Source organism: Gobio gobio (assembly GCF_949357685.1).
Source record: "Gobio gobio genome assembly, chromosome: 9".
In the NCBI taxonomy this organism is placed as follows: Eukaryota; Metazoa; Chordata; class Actinopteri; order Cypriniformes; family Gobionidae; genus Gobio; species Gobio gobio.
In genome coordinates this window covers 34,708,521-34,727,123 of record NC_137115.1, presented here as the reverse complement: position 1 = coordinate 34,727,123, position 18,603 = coordinate 34,708,521, and positions in this window count along the sequence as shown.

Below are 18,603 nucleotides of genomic sequence, written 5' to 3'. Positions count from 1 at the left end.
AATCCTATGGATACGGATACATTTATGTTTTTCAGGGTACAAAAAGGAATGTGAAAATTCTTCTAAATATATTTATTTTTTAATTCAAAGTTTATTAAATTAAATGTTGTATTTTACCAACCAAAGTCAGGTTATAATCATGTCATAACCAGGTTTATTTATCTCACAGGTGGTGTTGGGCTAGCTGCAATGTTTTAAACATATTTCATTGTCAACAATTGATGCTCTTGTTTTGTAGATGCACAACACTGCTCTGCGTGTCACTAGAAATCATGCTAGAAATGTGCACCAGGTTGCAGTTCAGCCCTCTACCACTGTGTGTCGCTGTTTCATAAGCGCTGGAGCTCGCTCGCTGTAGCCGTAGCAGCACTAAAGCTGTGGCGATTGATGGGTTCGATCATTAATATCTCATTAGAGGCTGTGAGAGCAGGGCTGCGGTGTCCAGCCGCTGTCCTTTACATCGCCCTGTGCTTGCTTTGCTTGTGATACAACGTGACAATCAGTCAATTAAATGAACGGGGGATGAAATAGATTGCTCCACTTGCTGGAGGAGGTGAAAGTCAGAGGCGATTTTCAGGGAGAGAGGGAAATCTATCACGCTCTGCATTTGAATTGCACTGCTTTCACAGTTCACACGCACAGAAGTGAGAGGTGGGTGGTTAGACACCTTTACCTCGAGCACCAGACTTCAACGCAGGAGACATTACAAACAGTACAAAAATCAATGTGCTTAAATTAGGAAATGGCAAAAATGAATGGACTTGTGAAATTAATTAACATAATGGTCTCTGTTCAAAGCATTTGCATGCACAGTACATTTATAATGAATCAACCGGTATATCAACCCTCTCTGTTTTGAGAACACTAGATCAGTTCTCAACCAGGGGGCCTCAGCAATTTCCAAGGGGGCTGCAGGATGATTTAGAAGTATTTAAATTAATAAATTGTTATTATCATAATGAAATAATATCTTAAAATGCTATACACACACACACACACACACACACACACACACACACACACACACACACACACACACACACACACACACACACACACACACACACACACACACACACACACACACACACACACACACACACACACACACACACACACACACACACACACACACACACACACACACACACACACACACACACACATAAATAAAGAACAACAACAACCCCCCTCAATAACTGTTGATTTTATTGAGGAACTTCTGGAATCTCAAATGAATTAATCATTATTAATATATATATATATATATATATATATATATATATATATATATATATATATATATATATATATATATATATATATATATATATATATAATATATACACAGATTGGTCCAGATTTAAGTGTATAAATATGTATTAAATGTAACATTCAACATACATAGGCCTATATTACAGCATACAAATATTTAAACAGATTTAAACAAATAAGAGTACAAGTTTATATGTAATCGATCCTACTCGACAAACTCCAAGTGAGATTCAGATTTTTTTTTTCATATTTATTGAAAATAAATGCCTTTCCAATCTTATATGCAATGGAAAAAGTGAGAAGAATGAGTTTGGCAAAAGGCGGATTTGAACTCTGGTCGATTTGCATCAAAAGTGACTGTTACGCGTTTTCAAATGATTCTTTCAAAATCATTCAAATATGTTGATTTGCTGCTCAAGAAATTATTCAAAAATATGAATAAATAAATAAATAAAAATAAATAATTATTATTAATGTTGAAAACAATATTTTTGTGGAAACCGATATTGTTTCTGGTGTCCTTTGACAGCTCTTTGGTCTTGGCCATAGTGGAGTTTGGAGTCTGACTGTTTGAGGTTGTGGACAGGTGTCTTTTATGCTGATAACGAGTTCAAACAGGTGACATTATTACAGGTAACAAGTGGAGGACAGAGGAGACTCTTAAAGAAGAAGTTACAGGTCTGTGAGAGCCAGAAATCTTGCTTTTTTGTAGGTGACCAAATACTTATTTTCCACCATAATTTGTAAATAAATTCTTAAAAAATCAGACAATGTGATTTTCTGGATTTTCTCTCTCTCATTCTGTCTCTTATTGTTGAATTGTACCTATGATGAAAATTACAGGCCTCTCGCATCTTTTTAAGTGGGAGAACTTGCACAATTGATGGCTGACTAAATACTTTTTTTTGCCCCACTGTAAATATCTCATCCATATGTAATCCTTGCTAAATAAAATTAATTTCCTCAAAAAAAAGTCTTACTGACCTCAAACTTTTGAACAGTGTATTTCTTCATCATTTAATAAACACAGAATGCATTGCCTGTGTTAAATCTTTCAATTTAATTCATTGCTATTCAGCTACCTGTGAGGTGTGACCAATTACAGTAAATTCAAATTCACACTCATGAACTGAAAGAAAGCCAATTGTTGAGTTCTGAATTATGCCCAGCCAGGGCCTTTGGCAGGGTTTCATAAACACAGATGTCCCAAATTTTAGTTATTTACGGGGGTTCGGGGGCATGTTCCCCGGATACATTTTTACATGATCTACATATGTGCATTTCAAGTTGTTTGAAGGCCAAATAATTTGGATAACAGTTTGTCAGTGGGCAGTACATTATTTGTCAAGATCTGCTCTCTCCTCATCTCAAGCACTTGTTTCTCTCGGTATTCTTATATTGCCCTGTCTCTTCCCTTCCCAAAGCTGAGCTTTGACTGATAGTCTTATCATTTTCATCTGTGTCAGTGAAGTGTAGGGTCAACTGATGTTTATATGTTTTTTATGAATAATGTTCTTAGACAAGTTAATTTACTGAATGCTACAAGGAAAGCTAGGAAGTTTATTACATTCATTCACAATATGTACACATTCATTATTATTAATCGTATGCCTTATATGATGAAAAATGCTTTTTTAATGTTTCTTGTCCTCTCACATTGAGAGTTACTAATTATTACAATAGACATTAATCACGTAAATTCATTTTCAATTCAAAATGGCGGAATCTGCACAGTCGAGTGTTTCTCAAATATAAAATCTACTTGCATATGATACTACTTGGATATGCATATGATTTGAGTATTTATGCATTAAGTGGTGTGTTATCTAATGCTCCCCTCCTGGTCAGTTGTGTTGTAATTGTTTTGATTTACCATAAATTTTTACATGCCCGTCCAGAGATGACCTACATTCAGCTCGACAGGAGCGTGTGTGGTAATAGAGTAATAAAGGCAGGTGGAGAGAGCTAACAAATGAGAAGGAACGGGATGAGGAATTGAAACCATGAGATGCTCTAAAATGTCTCCCTCTTGCCTCTCTCTCTCTCTCTCTCTCTCTCTCTCTCTCTCTCTCTCTCTCTCTCTCTCTCTCTCTCTCCACAACCACATACTCTCCTTTGCATGCCCTTTTGCTTCCATCCCAATCTGTTTTTTTTTTTTGGTTTGTTGTTTATCATGTCTCAAAAAGACAATTATCTTTGCCCCAGTGACCGGCGGACATGTTAGATGACTTTAACCGAGTCTGGCTGCGTTCCTGCTGGCGGAGGTGGAGGAAGAGCAGGCCCTTACATCACACCTGCGTCGCCACCGATACATTTGGCATGCCACATTGATTCTTGGAGTGTTAAATGCTGCCCTTGGTGTAAAGGTAAGCTTGAACAGCTGAGGGAGAGGATACTATCTCATCTCCCCATATTACACAACCAAACTCTTGACTTCTCTGGACACTTGACTTCTTTCCTCCCAGGTCGTCGTTTGATCTTGGATTTCATGTTAACGAGTTCGTTAAGTAATTGTGAGTAGTGCAAAGATTTGTCTTAAGTATTAAAAATATGCCATTGCAAAGAAAGTCTTCACATTTCATCAATGCAGGAAGTAAAGATTTAGTGAAGATCAAAGATCAGCTGATGGTAATTTTCTGTAATGAGCCTGTGTCTGGTACTTCAGCAGCCATTTGCGTTGTACGTGGCAATCGAAACAAGCAGTACTATTGAGACTATCCGGCAGACAGATGCTCATTAGTCTCGCAGAGTCACACTTTGACTATCATCTTAACGTCTGGTGTACTTTGTAGCTTAAGTCTGGCCAAAAAGCACCTACTTAATAAGAATCTGACTTGCATATAGAATTACCAACCACAGTTATTTATTAATTTCTTTTTTAAATGTGACATTTACACCTTTTTACACCTGGTCACTTCATGAGTTTTCTCTGATCGGATGGCTATCCAATCGAGTAAAGACCAGGTGTAAATGCCCTCTGAAATGCATTTGAGACGGATTTACATTCAATCGCTCAAACCACTTCAGGAGGTGTTCTGGGCCGCATTTCAGACGAAACTGAACAAGTCTAAATGTTTGTTGAAACCACATATGTAAATTGTTCTCCTGCGAAAAATGCTAAAAATAAACGTGTGAGAGCGTGTTATAGGCTTTATGACATTTTATAGATAGCCAGATATGACAGCGTTACTGCAGCACACGTCGCCACAGATGAGCAGCTGAGTATCTCTTCATTAAGCCAACGCACAAACTACTGCAAATAAAACCGAAAGTAAAGTCGCAGACGCTCAACACACAATCATCTTCATTAATAGTAAAGAAACTAGGGCTGTCGAATTAACACGTTAATTAGATTAAAGGGTTAGTTCACCCAAAAATGAAATTTCTTCCATTAATGACTCACCCCAATGTTGTTACACACCCGTAAGACCTCCGTTCATCCTCGGAACACAGTTTAAGATATTTTAGATTTAGTCCGAGGGCTTTCTGTCCTTTGAATGTAAGTGTATGCACACTTTGCTGTCCACGTCATTTGGTTAGACTCTTTTGAAGCGTTGACAATACATTTTGGTCCAAAAATAATAAAAACTAAGACTTTATTAAGCATTGTCTTCTCTTCCGGCTTTGTTTGAATCCGCGTTCACGACGCCACAGTGACGCTGCTGACGTAAGACGCTGATTGCAAATAGCCAAAATATCTCCAAACCACTGAAGTTGAGTGACCTTTCTTGTCAACGATATCTGTGTCCTCCGAGCTGGTCGTGAGCGCTGAATTTTCTTCACTATCGCTCATTTTTCTCGCTCCACTCCACTCTAATCCTGCAAGCCTGTCAGGTTGTCGGCCACTGCGCAGCATTACGCATAGGGCCCTATCTTGCACCCAGCGCAATTGACTTTGTACACCGACGCATGTGTCATTCCTATTTTGCACCCGCGCAAAGCGCGCTTTTCCCTCCACAGAAGCACGTCGCTAAACTAGTGAATGAACTTGCGCTCCCTGGGCGGTTCAGCGCAAAAAAGGAGGCGTGTTCCGGCGCAAACAATCCCTGGTGCTATTTTGCTGTTCCATTAAACAATTGCGCCACTGACCAGAAAAAACCTAGTCTAAAGTCAGTGGCGCGTTGCGCGTTGTTCATTATGCTATTTTAAGGGCGCATGCTTGACCATAATGTAAAGCGTGCACAACGCGCATACACTTTGCTCATGTAATCTACACAGATGCAACAGTTATTTTTGCAAATCATAAATTGTTACACTAAAAAATATTAACACATGAGATGACGGAAATCATTGTGGTGTGCCACGAAGATGTGAAAAAATAGGCATAAATCTAGCTTACAAATTATTCAGGCTAATTGTAGTCTAATAATTAAGGAGACCTGTTTGCCCAATAGTGGCAACTTCTGGCAAGACATATATGTATATAAGGACATCTAACAAATTGGTTTGTCCGTCAAGAACCAGGAAAAAAAATTGGTGAGGGTGGACGCAGCGATGTCCTCTGCTGGCGTCAGGTCCTGAGTAGAGGCAGATCCACCTCCCGTTACACGGCGTGCCCGATTGATGCTGGCAAGCTTGGACTTTCCCCGTCTTCTGATGTCATTGTAGCGCTTGCGGCACTGGTGCGACGTCCTGGGGATGCCAGCTGATGAAACAATTGTGGCTATTTCCTCCCACGCCTGTTTAACCGACGCTATTTTGGGTGGGTTTCTCCCATCCCCATACAACACAACTTCTCTGTCTTTCACTGCTCTTACAAGAACATCAGTCTCCTCGGCTGTGAACCGCTCCTGGCGTGCGCCTGGTAAATACGCCATAATACTAGCAATCCATAATGGAACTTGCGCACCTGCTTTTACAGGGAATGTTGGATGACGCTCTGATTGGTTTATTCACGTTACGCCCAAACCACACCTATGAATAATGAAGCTACTTCAGACCAACCCATTTTAGATTTGCGCCGGGCGCAAGAGCCATTTATCCCGCCGGGAAAATAGCAACAGCGCCGAGACCCGCCCACAAAGTTACTTGCGCTTCGCGCTTTGACACTTGCGTTTCAGATCGTTAAAATAGGGCCCATAGTGCGTAAGCATTATATCGAGGATTTATCGAACTGTTGTTATCGTTTTATCGAGAAAAAATATTTCTCAATCATTTTTGTTATCGTTTTATCGAGAAAAAATATTTCTTGATAATTTTTGTTATCGTTTTATCGAGAAAAAATATTTCTCGTTAATTTTTGTTATCGTTTTATCGCCCAGCCTTACCAATTTCCCACGTGAACCATGCCCCGTTTCGAACTAAAGCCAGTGTGAAAACGACCTCACATTTACATCATGATATACAAGCGATATCTCACGAGTAACGAGTGCAATATCACACGAGTTCTGTTTTCCTGTTCAGAATAGCACGAGACGAGTGCAAATGCGATACTGATCTTATACAACAGTTTAATAAAATAAATAAGTCAATATTGTGTTGTTTTAGACACAATATTGTCTGTTTTGCTCAGTTTTGCCAACGAAAATACAAAGACAAAGCAACTGTTTGTGCAATACACAGTGACGTTTCATTTCTGATTCCGCGTTTTGAACGAATCGGGTGAACCAATGATTCAATGGACCATAAAGAGAACCATTTTCATAAAGAGAACCATTTACTTCACTCCTGAATGAACGAATCAAATGAATGAATGACTTTTTGTAATGTTTATTTGATTTTTTTACACAATAATGGCTTTAAATTATCTTTTGGGAGTAATTTCTCAGCCAAATTTGATGTGAACCAAATTAGATTAATTAATCGCCACATTGTGTAATTAATTGTGTAATATTTGTATCGCTTGACAGCCCTAAAAGAAACTAAATGATCTTACCAGTGCTGTTGATGTGCTCTCTCCTATTGCGGTCTTTGATTTCGAAATTAGCTGGTGATCAACAAAATGCAGCTCATTTTTGTTGATTTCATTTGATTTAATGGATTTCAACTCCATTAAAATTGCATATAGCGTGGGAATTGAAGATTGGATTTATATCCGTTTTGCAGAGACACATTATGTGACCAAGTGTAAATGGAATCGTTTTGATAAATCAGACAGCTATCTGATCGGTAAAAACACCTGAAGTGACCAGGTGGAAACAGGCCCTTGGGGCAGGTATACTTGAAATTGATGATACCACAATTAGAGTTGTCAAAAGTAATGACTTCGGTACCAAGTCGGTACTGAAATCTCAAAAAATCTGACGATAACAGCTCTTCCCTCTAGCATTCACATTTTTTTTTATTTCCGTACCAACCATTTTGGGGTGGCTTTCACTGGATAGTTCTTAAAATATTTTTTTTTCTTAGTGTGAAGAACATTTTGATAATCTAAAGAACCCTTTATAAAGAATCGTTTGTACAATACAAAGGCCCTATGGATGTTGAAGGTTCTTCATGGAACCAGATAATAACCTTTTTTTTCCAAGAGTGTGTATGTATTATGTACACTGGCTCTCGAAAGTTTGGATTAATTAAGATTTTTTAAAATATTATAATTAAGAAGTTTAGAAGAATAACCAAGGCTGCATTGATCGGATCAAAATACAGTAAAAACAGTACTATTGTGAAATATTACAATTTATAATAAGTTTTCTGTTATTTACAGTTTTCTATTCAAATGTATTTTAAAATATAATTCACTCCAGTCTTCAGTGTCACATGATCCTTCAGAATTAATTCTGATATGCTGATTTGTTGCTCAAGGAACATTTAAAACAAATGTTTAAAACAGTTGTGGCCTATGTAAAAGCATCAAATTAGGAAGAGAAGAACCATAACAGCCTAATTATACTGGGATACCTTAAAGGGTTACCTTTAAAAAATTAAAATTCGGTCATTAATTACTCACCCTCATGTCGTTCCAAATCCATAAGACCCTTGTTCATCTTCAGAACACAAATGAAGATATTTTTGATGAAATCCGAGAGCTTTCTGACCCCACATAGACTGCAACGTTATTACCACTTTCAGGATAGTAAAGACAATGTTAAAATAGTCCATGTGAAAGTGTTAATAACTTTGCCGTCTATGTGGGGCCAGAAAGCTCTCGGATTTCATCAAAAATATCTTCATTTGTGCTTCGAAGATGAACGAAGGTCTTACGGGTTTGGAACGACATGAGGGTCAGTAATTAATAACAGAATTATTATTTTTTTGGTTGAACCAACCCTTTAAGACCTATTAGTTGTCGTTCAGGCAACCACCAACTAGCAGTTTTAAATCACTCTTAGCATTATTGTGTGCATCAGACGGTCTGTGGGCGTGCTGAGACTTACTCTAGATGCTCATTAGTGAGTTAAGGGATGTCTAGTTGAGCTTTAATGCTTTGTTTCAGTTCTCTGAGCTTCTTTTTTTGTTCTGTGTCTGTCTTTGATACGCTGTCTATTCTCTCAGAGATAGAGAGTTATACAGCACATGACATATTCTATAGTCTTGGTCATGAGACTGGTCTCTGGACCATTTTTTAAAGGTCTTACCTTGGTCTTGAATGCATTTGTACTCAGTCTTGTCTCAGACTAAGAGGATTTTTTTTTAAGAACGGGTCAAGACCATCACTAAATAGCTGGTGCATTGTATGACTGCATTGTACATTGTTATTTCTTTTAATTGTTAATTTAATTGTTGTGCCATTTCCGAAAACATTGCGGGATTGTGTCAAAAGTCAAATGCCCAAAATGAATTCAAATGGCCACAAAATTAAAGATATGCTTGCAAAAAAATTATTTGAATGAGACCTTTTTTTATATTATAGCATATAATATAATTAAGCGATGTCGCAAGAGAGCACTATTGCAAACATGATATTGATATTATTATACAAACGTTCAATAAACAAGAAGTTAATATTAAGTGATTGCATTACATTTACATACGTTTTTGACTATTTCGGCAACGGAAATAATTTAAAAACAAATCAATAGCAGAACTGTTGAGCATTTCTGAGCAATACAGCAGTGTTTCGTTGAATCAATTGCTTTGAACGAATCAGTTAAAGGATTCCGTGACTCACTCATTAAGTGATTTGCCACCAACAACAGGCAGTTTTAGTTTCATATTTACAAGTTTTATATTTATCATTTAATCCTATTTCTATATTCAAAATATAACATTAATCTCAACATATTTTATGCAGTTGTAATTGTACCAACTCTGCATTGCAAAGAAGAATTTTGTTGTTTGGTAACAGCTCTATATAGTGTCTTATTATTCTAATCAAATTTATTGATTTAATATTAGACATTTCTAAGGCAGTAAATGTGGATGTTTTAGATTAATTTGAGAAGTGCTGGTCTGGTCTTGGTCTTGAATCCCCATTCACACTGGTCGGCCACCATCCCTAAAAGTATTGGTATTGGCTCAGAAGACACGTTAGTTGTAGGGTCTGCTTATTTATTGCTTTTTGCTGTTATTTTTATTAGCTGAGTAGCTATGAACTGTTTTTATAAAGAAAATATTCTTGAATAATTCTTGCAATTGGGTTCCACTGAAGAATAATAGGATTAGAATGACATGAGGGTGAGTAAATAATAAGTATTGTCATGAACAATCCCTTTAAGTTGCATTCTAGTAATCTTTCAGGAGATAACCTGTACTGTATAAGTGAAACAGGCGATAGATTAAAGGACTTTTGTAGTATAGATCTTTCTGGCATTAAAGGACCAATGAAGTCAGTATTTAATGAGACAGATAGATGGAGATGCACTTATATGCCTGATCTGTATGCAGTGTACTCTGAAGTACGTGGAAGGCCTGAGTTTGCCTTTAAATAAGAACTGTTTGTGGCCAAGTCTTATAGAGAGAGATAATGAGAGAGAGAGATACAGAGAGACAGGTGAATATATGCAGGGCATCAGTCACACTGAGTGGATTGCTGAACAGTTTGGTCCACCTTTATCATTCTTAATCAATTGACATTGCCAAATGAATTGAAAACTGACCAAACCAAATAGCAATATAACAAACAAGTATACAGTGTGTTTATGTAACAGAAATGTATCAATCACCAATCACTATTTATCAAAAGACTAGTGTTAAGCTCATGTGTTGATGAATAATTGAACAATGACGCAAGGGAGAAATAAATATGACGAGAGAGAGCGAGAGCGAGAGCGAGAGAGAGAGAGAGAGAGAGAGAGGATGTTAACCCCTCTCTCTTTCTCTCTCTCGCTCGCTCTCTCTCTCTCTCTGTCTGTTGTGGGACAGCAGATAAAGCTGTTGAATAATTCAGGATGTATTGAGTGCCTCCTTTCGGCTGTGTCTGGCTGTTAGCTGCTCTTTGGAATGGCTGAGGCATGCAGAGAGAACAAGTGCTTGAGAGCAAGGAAGGCAGTATGCAGAGAGAGAGAGATACAATCCTGTTGTAATATTATGAGTCTATTGTTTTACAGAGAAAAATGTGACCTAAATGTTGAAAATGAGGAGTAAACAAGATGGTTAGAGGGTGAAAAGAAATTGATGTGGAGTATCAGAGAGATTTGTCAGTTAGTGTAGAATGGTGGTTGACATCTCATTCACAAGCCTTTGAATGTATCAAATACAAATGATGAGAAGGGTTTAAAGCAAGGGTCGCAAATTACCAGCCTGAATAAATCCAGTTTACAGATGACACAACAACATAAATGTTTTTCAATTAAATGCTTTTAATAACTTTCTATGCAAAAAAATCCTGAAAAAGTAGCACTGTATCACATTTTTAATGGTATTTTTGTATTGTTTTTATGTATTTATTACTTGCATCTATTATAGACACCATCTTTAATTTGTTGCAAATGAAAAGAAGTCTGTAAGAGAGATCACGTCAGTTCAGTTCAATGATCAACAGCAAAGTTCAAACGATTGTTGACTACCTATTAAACAAACATATTTCACATATAAATGGGTTTCTGCAAAACTGATCTACTATTTTGGTGCTATATGCAAACATAGTCCACTTCCTTGTCTGTGATGATGCTAATGCCTGTGGAGGTTTAAATGAGATTGCTATTCGTCTCAAATGCATCTTGGGCACTTGGCTTTTTTATGATCAAATAGCGATCAGAAAAAATGACATTAGCAAGTCTAAGTACTCACTTTTATGGCAGCATTGACAAAGTAATATTAACTTCAGATGCAGCTCATCATATTCTAGTGCTGTGTTCGAAATCGCCTCCTATACCCTCATTCACTATTCCCTACATTACTCCACTAATATAGTCCACTTGAAGGAGTGAGTGAACTTGGACACTGAGTGTGCCGGAAGAGCTGTTGCTTTTGCATAATTTCTTGCTATTTTATAATTATTTGAAACGTAGCAAACTGGAAGCTCCAGTAGTAATGAAAAGCTTTATATTGAACTCTGCCATGGAAACTAGCATGAATAAACCATAATTAAACAATTAAATAATCAATTAAAAAGGAATTTATACCTGTATGATATAATGCTGGACTAGCGTGGTTTGGAAAATGGATGGATGATTGATTCAGCACCATCTCCTGGAAAGATGTGGGAATTCAATCAGTGTGCGACTCTCTCACAGTGCATTTATGGGTATTCTCTAGCTGGTGAGCGTACATCAGTTGTACACTCGTTATTGTGGTGCATTATGGGATTGAATGAGTGCACTCAATGCCCACTATGCTTTCGGACGCCATCACAAGTGGCTATCCCTTCAAATAGTGCCCTGTTTAAAGGGTTAGTTCACCCAAAAATGAAAATTCTGTCATTAATTACTCACCCTCATGTCGTTCCAAACCCGTAAGACAACAATTTAATCAACACTTTCAAGGTCAAGAAAGGTAGTAAAAACATCATTAAAACAGTTCATGTGACTCCAATGGTTCAACCTTAATTTTATGAAGCGACAAGAATACTTTTTGAGAGAAAAAACAAACAAAAAAAATTACTTTATTCAACAATTTCTTTACGCCTGTGTCAGTCTCCTACGCTGTTGATGTAGTGTAAATAGTGCAGCAATAGACCCTTTCCACATTTCCGGGGTTTTCAGAGCGGAACTCGTCATAGTTGGGTTAACTATTGTAGTTGTGAATGAGAGAATACATGAAATATTTTTTTTTGTATACCCATTTGCTCAAATAGCAAAAGAAAAACGCCACAATAGTGATTTCACAACTTTCAAAAAGAGGGGGAAAATAGAGTGAGATTGATAACGGCAGTCAAAAGAGAGAAATATGTTCATTTTTATCATCACTCCCATAGACGCTGTAGAAAGACCCTCGCAGCAGCGGCAACTTTTTTTTTTTTTTTTGTAATTTGATGCAAAAGTAACAAAATACAAAGTATTAGTGTTATAAATGTACACATAAAAAAAAAAAAAAAATACAAAAAAAAACGCTGCAGGATTTAGGATATTGATGACCTCATCACAGTCTGTGAAAATTGTCTATTCCAGAACGCCGGCTTACCATTGGCCGGAACTGTTCACTTGAGCACCACGACACATTCGCACGAGTCGTTCTGCACTGTTTACACTACGCCAACAGCGTAAGAGTCTGACACAGGCTAGAAAAAATTGTTGAATAATTTTTGTTTTTTGCACACAAAAAGTATTCTCACATAAAATTAAGGTTGAAGACTCGAGTCACATGGACTATTTTAACAATGTCTTTACTACCTTTCTGGGCCTTGAAACTGTTAATTAAATTGCTGTCTATTGAGGAGTCAGAGAGCTCTTAATTTGTGTGCCGAAGATGTTTGGAACAACATGAGGGTGAGTAATTAATGACAGAATTTTCATTTTTGGGTGAACTAACCCTTTAAGGGTTCACAGTACAGCTTAGTTCTCTGAAACCACGTCCCTTCTCTTCTTAATCAGCCGCTACAGGATATGGGAGGGCCAGGCAATGGTGAAATGAAGGTGGAATAACTCAGATTTAACCTCCAAATCTTAGTAGAAATGTCCACCATTTGTACGGCAATATGTCCAATTTCATTTGGAAATTTCATTTGAGAGAAACGGCACTTCACCATTATAGTCACTCATTTCATTCCAGTCAAGATACATTTTAACCACACAGGACAGCTTGCGTCTCATAGCCTCCAATGATGCATCAAACACATGATATTTAAAGCTGACAGGGGAGACGCCCTCTGAAAGGTGCGCATTAAATGAAACGTACACTTGGAGTGACAAGCTGGCCTACAAAAACACAGCTGCGTACCAACCACATGCAAATTCTCTCACCTCCATCAGAGTGACACATGATTGGGGTGGTTTTATTGTTGGACACCGTTTGAGCCTGTTACTCCGCTACGTGAACAAGCAAACAGCACTGCTTTGATATTGGAGTGACGCTCGGGGTGACCCAGAAATTACGAAATGTCACTATGCGATTTGGAGGGGAAAAAAAGAAATGCTATGAGCAAGACGTGAAGTGGCACATTGACACAGCTGTGATAAAATGTCACAGCTAGAGAGAGGAAATCTCTGGACAGGGTCTGCAGCAGGTATGATAGGGGTGAAGAATAGCCTTGGCAGTATTCTTTAGGGCCATGTGACAAATACAACAACTCTGACCTTTTAAAGATGTAGATATTAAGACTTTGACAGGAATCAGTGCTGAACGTACTAACGTAGGGAATACCCATCGCTCCGATGGTGAACTTATTTAAATAAACGTCTTTAAGTATTAGCAATTAGTCACTTTCAATTACACTAGGGCTTCATCTGATATTGCAGTCCGGGTGGGTGCGTGTGACTCCTGCAGACATGGGATATAAAGTCATAACTGATTAATAAAAAAGCAGATAGACTTCAAGGTCAGTGTGTTATTATTGTAGTACTTCAGCGGGTAACCCCCAAGGCTCTGTACTTGGGCCAGTTCTATTAAGTGCTTGTGCTGATTGGTAGGTCTGTACTTTCCCGGAACATTTTAGTTTTGTCCTTGTCCATGGGCACAAATATTTATAGTATTTTTAGAGGTGCTTGCTTATATTACTTTTGTATGCGCAAAGCCTTTATTTTTCATCCAAGCTGTCAAACAGTTTTTATAATTGATAACTTTTTTTTTGCACATTTCCACTGGGATTTTGGACCTTTCCTCTTTTGCATTGATCTCCCAGGTCCTTGAGGTTGGAAGGCTTCCTTGCCATCACTCTGGTCTTCAGTTCCCTCTACAAATTCTCAACTGGATTCAGGTCTGGACTCTGGCTTGGCCACTCCAAAATGTTGATATTGTTCTCTGCCAACCATTTCTTGACCACTTTTGATGTGTGTTTTGGATTGCTATCTTGTTGGAAGGTCCACTGCGGCCCCAGGCTACGTTTTTCTGCAGACTGTCTGATGTTTTGCTCCAGAATCTTAAAGGGGTCATGAAATTGATTCATTTTATTAAATTATTTTATGTTTCCTGAGGTGCACTTATAATGTTTTTGATGATTTGTATATCAAAAATAGTCATAATTTTTAAATAAATGGCTATTTTCCATCCTGATTTTAGTCCTCTGATTTGATTGAGACTTCCATTCTCTGATTGGCTGACATCTTTGCATACGGCCTTAACTACTATGTAGTTACAACCAAAAATAAGTACAATGTACTTATTGTGTTCATATTGTATTGCAAAACACTTTAGCTGATTTTGAGGTGGGATAAAGGTAAAGTTAGGGACAGGTGTGGTGGTATGGGTAAGTTTATTGGTAGGGTTAGGTGTAAGGAAAGCTACAGAAATGAATTACAGATGTAATTACATACAGGTGATTTTTTAAATGTAAGTACAATGTAAAATGAATGTACACAATAAGTGCATTGTATCAAATTATTAATTTAAATGTTAGTACATAGTAGTTAAGGCCACCTAATATGGGTCCGAATACTTTTACTTTGTTTTTATTACAGCTGTCGAGATTAACGAATCGTGAAAAGTGTTGATTATAGCATTATATATAGATCTAGTCCCATCACATGGAAGTTTGCAGTGATGACAGTAGATGTTGATCTCGTGAATGCAGTGATCTCGTCATTGCAACGCAATTTCGCACTCTCGCGAATGCTTTCACCATAACTAACAATGCAAACACAATGTAAATAAGAGATTTATTGTGTATTGTAAGAGCGTCACTTTGATGGGTGTTTTGGCAAGTCTCCAGATAAATTCATGCTGCATGATCGACAGATTCAGCCATTATAAGAGACCGTTCTTTGAAGTAAAATACTAGGATTATTCATACATCAAGTCACTGGTAAAATGCACAGGACAAACACGCAAGTGACGAGCACTGACAAGACTAGGACATTAAAAATAAACTGAATCCATTTTTCTCTGGATCCTTCCTTTGGCAGCATAATGCAAAGATGATGTTTTTCCACTGCCAGGAACAGCACAACTTCTGTGTGGCATTGCAATCTTGTTATTATCACAGTCTTAAACAACTACTTTAGAGCCACTTGCTGCTCATTGACTGAACACCAGTGGGTGGGACAGCGATGCCATGATATAAAAGTAGCCGAAATATTGTGCCCTTGTGAAGTCACATGCCACCTCGGATCCAAACAAAGCTTTTTTACAGCTTGATTATATAAATGCTTTTTTTTGATGACGAGGACGTTTTAAGTTATGGAACTTGCAGGATGTATTAATGATACAAAGACCTCATATATGCTGGCCTGACGTCGTCATACTGATACTGCTCCGTTGGGCTGTGATTATGGGGCGTCTTTCAACCGAACCAGGAAAGACCTACAACCAATCAGAGCAACTAAGCGATGCATAACGTTAGTTTTCAAATGTCAACAGAACTCAACTGCACTGTGTTGCCAAGTCCGCGGGTTGAAACGACCCCAATTATGTGATATACAGACCCAGGTAAGGCTGGGCAATTTTATCGATTCTGCGATATAAATCGATATTTTTTCTCCCAAGAAAGTATCGATTTTTAAGCCGCGAGTATCGATACATAAGTCCCATTCAAATCCCCGTGTTTACCCCCATTTGTGTTGCAGGAAGAGCGATTTGGTCAGCCAGCCGCTAGTATCGCTGTAGAGCAAGTTACCCGTACTAACGTTACTAACTTTACACAGACGCCGACGTCTACCTCTTCTTGTTTACGGAATCAGAGCGAGGAGATTCAAAAAATGGTGGCGAATATAAATCCAGCGCCTTCATGCTTAAAAGCAGATATGTGGGACCACTTTGGGTTTAAAAAGAAGAAGGAAAGCGACGACTTAGACTCAGGGGTCAACAACATGAGTCGCCCGCAAGGACCACACGAGTTGCCCGCGGGTCTGTTCTAAAAATAGCTCACCATAGCAGCTGCGTTCAGTCGCTTCCGTGTTCATTTAAGCGCAGGGCTCCAGACTGAAGCCGAATATATACTAGTGTCTGTAAATAATAAACTGCAAAATTACTCCTGCATGTTTGCATCTGTGTGGATGACGGGCGCAGCGCGCGCGCAATCGCTCTTGTAGTCTCTGCCGACACGAACGCATAAACCGTCACTTCATGAGATTTTACTGTTTCATTTGAGAAAACTGGGTGCGTCTCATTCAGCTCCTGGTTCAGTAGTCAGGGCACTGATCAGGACATGAGTCAATGTGCTGATCCCTGACTGAACTAGGGAGCTGAATAAGACGCGCACCCACTGTCATATCATGAACACAGACACTGGCAATCACGGCAACCCGTCAAAATAAAAGTTCGGTTTAACGTGAATAGATTGACTACAGATTGTAGCCTACAGTAAATTTAGCTACGTCTCTATGTAATAATAATACGTCTCTACTACTAATAATAATTATGAAATAAATAATACTAATTATATAATTATTAATGGTTGCTTATTTTTCACTTGATCTTTCATTTATAAACAATGTTTACTTTTAAACAGCATACAGCCTTTACATGTTTATGTATTATTTACTTATGATTATCAACATATATAATAAAACATTTATTTAAAAAAATAGTGGTATTGTACCGACTACTGGAACTACTATACTGTTTCAGGTGTAAAACAGTTTGGATAGTTGTTAATATGAGAATTGTGATGCATTATTTAACTCAAAATTTGGCCTGGGTATGAATAATTTTGAGCACAACTGTAGATCAAGAAGTGTGCTATTACTTTTCTAAGCAATTCAGCTTTTAAAAAAAAAAAAAAACATTGAAGGAGGGACCTGAGAAATAAAGACTATATGAAAAGACCTTATTCAGACAGGCATCCAACTTTCTTTTTCTTTTTTTTTGAGCAGGAACAAAAATCACATGAAATTCAATTTCACAAGCCTGATTCAAAATCAGGCTGATTAATGGTTTATATTCATGCAGTCTCCGTGATCAGATTTGATTTCCTTTCAAGGGTTTTTATTTATTTATTTATTTTTTGGCCATTCCTTGAGCTACATGTTATGTCTGAGGTTTGCGACAAGACAATGTTGATCTTTAAAAATTAATTGTTTAGGTGAAGAATACTTTATTTGAAATGGTATGACCTGCAAATGAGTTTGTGATATGTTAATAATCTAAACAAATAAATTGTTATATTGTTTAATAATAATAGTAATAATCTACAGTCCCTTTTTATAATTTTTATTTTTGATTAGTAGACTTTGTGTTCTTTATGTTGCTTCCCTAGAGCCAGGGTTGTAACAATACATTATATATACAAGTATTTGAAACGTATTCTCAATGACTCCAGCAACAAATATTGTATATACCCTTTTCTGTATTTTTTAAGTTGTCTGTGATTTAAATGTGTTCAGATGCCCTCATGAAAAAAAACAAAAACATAATCAGTGGTGAAACATCCATCGCTAAAGTCTCATGTATGGTGAATCTACAGTGCATCCTGAAACTATTCACATTTTAGGCTTCATTTTTTCCATATTTTGTTATGTTAAAGCCTTATTCCAAAATGGATTAAATTCATTTTTTTCCTCAAAATTCTACAAACAATACCCCATAATGACAACGTGAAAAGAGTTTGTTTGAAATTCAAAAAAGAAAGATAAAAAACAGAAAAAAATCACATGCACATAAGTATTCACAGCCTTTGCTCAAAGCTTTGTTGAAGCACCTTGGGCACCAATTACAGCCTCAAGTCTTTTTGAGTATGATGCTACAAGCTTGACATACCTATTTTTGGGCAGTTTCTCCCATTCTTCTTTGCAGGACCTCTCAAGCTCCATCAGGTTGGATGGGGAGCGTCGGCGGACAGCCATTTTCAGATCTCTCCAGAGATGTTCAATCGGGTTCAAGTCTGGGTTCTGGCTGGGCCACTCAAGGACATTCACAGATTTGTTCCATAGCCACTCCTTTGTTATCTTGGCTGTGTGCTTAGGGTCGTTGTTCTGT